The sequence below is a fragment of the Fukomys damarensis genome, unplaced genomic scaffold, assembly GCF_012274545.1.
Source record: "Fukomys damarensis isolate Sample0158 unplaced genomic scaffold, DMR_v1.0_HiC HiC_scaffold_11, whole genome shotgun sequence".
NCBI lineage: Eukaryota > Metazoa > Chordata > Mammalia > Rodentia > Bathyergidae > Fukomys > Fukomys damarensis.
In genome coordinates, this window is record NW_022900923.1 from 1,027,468 (window position 1) to 1,030,637 (window position 3,170).

Below are 3,170 nucleotides of genomic sequence, written 5' to 3' on the forward strand. Positions count from 1 at the left end.
GGTGGGGTGAGCGCCCCGGTGCCCTCCGAGGTACAGGGAGAACTCGAGCCCCAGTGGGAAGCCAGGCATTTTTTAGAGCAACACGGTCAACTGCGGCAGCCCCCACCCGGACTTCTGATCTGAGGGTGATCCGGAGCATTTTTAAATTGTCACCACTGGGGGATGGGTCCTAGCGCGCTGGGCTGCTGGCGGGAAGACAGAGATGCTTCTGCTGACTCCCTGCGGTCCCAAGACAGCTTTGCACGGAGAGCGCCTGGCTGCACCCAGAGCAGCCTGGCTAGAACCAGGGGTGCCTTGGGTTATGTAGTATCTCTTTCTCTGGCAACTGTAGCAATGTCGGTAGCTTTTACTTCAGGTGTGCAGGCGATCCTGACCTTGGAGTAGCCAGTCCCGCCTATTAGCACATTCCTCCCTGTACTCTGCCCCAGCACCTGCGTGCTTCTTTGACTTCTGCTTTGATCCAGTTAAAACAACTGCCTGGCCGCATCGTTTGATTGTGTTCAAATCCTCAGAACATGTTCATTTGGTGTGTGCGTGAGTCACAGGTCTCTGCTCCTCTCACGAGTACCAAGTGCTGCACTCACCAGCCCCTCCCGGATCTTTCCTACCTGCCCACTACTCTGCTGCCCTGTGCTAACCCCTCTGGGGCAGTGGGCTCCCAGCCCAGTGCTCCCCCTGGGATTGGGGGAATCAGGGGGACTTCCTCCCCTCTGAGCTGCTGCTGGCCTCTGTGTGACACCAAGAAGACCCTTTTCTGTCGGCCTTGGGATGCTTTCGGGTTCTGAGATGGGAACTCTCCCCTTCTTGGTGTGTCTCCTTCCAGCGAAAGTCCCCTGGAACCTAAATTTTTATGTCACTTTTATTTGATGTCCCCTGTCTTTGTTGCGGCTCTGACTCATTGTCAGGTGGGCAGGCACAGTGCGCCCCCAGACCCCTTCTTCCACACCATGGGGAGTCGTTCTAGCTCACAGGTTTTGGATGAGAGGGCTTTGGAGCCCTCTGCACTGAGAGCAGAGGGGAGTGGCCTTTTCGGAAGTGTCTGGTTTCCACGGATCCTGCCCAGTTTCTCCTTGGCTCCATGCTCTGGGCAGAAGCTGGCCCCCTGCCCAGTGGGACGGAGCTCAGGCTTCCACTCCCACCCTCACCTGCAGGGACAGCCCCACTCTGCAGGAGAAGCTCCTGACTTCTGGAGGTGGCCACTCAACCCCCAGTCCCAGCAAGATGCTGGACCGACCATGCCACGGCCCAGTCACACGGATGCCGCTGCCGCCAGGGAAGAAGTGGGCAGCCAGTTTCTAGGGCAACTGTGCACAGGACTGTGCCCCCAGCGGCCAGGGGTGCCCCTAGCCTGCAGTGGTTTGCACAGTGACTGCTGCTCCTCCCCCACCTGGGCCAGCTGGTCCCTCTGCATTCATCTGCCCAGAGCCAGCCCAGTCCCTCAGGGACTCACAGGGTGGGCGTGGACAGACACTATACCGTGACCCCAGGAAAACCTCCACGTGAGTCACCAGGGCAGGGCTCAGCCGGGAGGCTGGAGTTTGCAGGACCAGGCCCTGCTCTGGGCACCAGACCTGCCAGCAGATGGTGAATGAGTAAATAGGGGAAGGTGAGTCAGGAGAGAGTGAAACCCAGCGCCAAGGAAGCACCCACAAGCCTGCTTTCTGTCCGTGGTGCAGTCCGCCCAAGCCCACCGTGGGTACGGGCCGGGGAGCTGGGTACTCACACAGCAGCAGCGGAATCCTCAAGGCTTAAGAGAGAGAACAGCCCCCCGCCATGTGGCAGCTAAGGCGAAGTGAGCTTGTTTATGAGCCCTGAGGCCAAGGCCCCTTCTTTCTCCTTGGCTTTGGAAGCAAAGAGAATAGGGGACTGCAGGCAGAGCTTGGGGAGACCACAGCCTTCTTACCTTTTGTTTCAGGACAGTGATCTGAATACAAGGAAATCAGAGAGAATAAATTCCACCAAGTTCTACAAAGTGGTTTTGGAGCGAGGCATGTGGTGCCTGCCTGTAATCCCAGCACTCTGGGAGGCTAAGGCGGGACTGCAAGTTTGGTTCCAGCTTTGACAATTTAGGGACTTAGTGAGACCCTGTCTCAAAATTTAATAAAGAAAAGAAAAGAACATTTAAAAGCGGGGCTGGGGATGTAGCTCAGCGTGAAGTCTCTGGGTTCAATCCCCAGTGTCATGAGCACACACACAAGAGATTTCAAGTTGGTGGTGGCTCCGTGGGAGCACACTTGGCTGACTGACCCTGAGCAAGACCCTGGGTTCCACCCCCAGAGCCACAAAACAAACAACAAAGCCAAACAGGAAGGGTTGCCAGGAGCCTTCCTTTCTTTCCATCCTGCCCAGTCATGCTCTTATCCTCTCCTCCCCACTGTGGTGCGGTGGTTCTGGCCTCTCAGACACCACGGAGCAGACAGGAGACGGGGACCTGGGGCCACAGGGAGAAAGGCCAGGTCTCTCTGTATCCCATGGAATGGAGGCCTGGAGGAAGAAGGAGAGGGGACTCTGGACAGCCCCACGCTCCCGGCCACAGCTGGGTGCAGGAGAACAGCTTGAACCTGCACTGAGCAGGCTTTAGACATTACTGGTTTGGCTTATGAATTTGGCTATTCATTAAGGTTAAGGTTACAGTCACCCCAAGGCCTGTGTGTGAGGTGTAGGAGACGGGCTTCCCTGTGCCAGTGGTCACAACTGAGGTCTCCGTGACCATGAGGCTGTGATGTCTCTGCAGCTGAGGACTTAGGACTCTGTGCAGCCGTTCTCCAAGATCCAGATCAAACGTCAGGTGCCTCATTAGCTACCACCTGCAAGATAGCACAGGTGACTTTTAACTGTGACCTGGCCTGCACAAGAACACAGTTACTCCCCTTTCACAGCCTGGCATTAGCACATCAGTTCTGCTGTTCCCTGCATCTGCCCTTGTGTCCCTTGCTATGTTGTATAATCGTAAATACGGACTAATCCAGAGCCCATGGTCTTTGGGCAAGAGAGAGCTAAGGTCAGGTGATCTTCAGCCAGGAGAGAGCTAAAGATCAATTCCTGGCTCCTCAAGCAATAAAAATCGATCGTTGTTCTCTGTTCCTTGTTTGTATGTTGTTCCTTCATCCCCTGCTGTCCCCTTTCAGGCAGCCAGGCAGTCCCCAGTCACCTGTTAGGCTGTCAGCAGT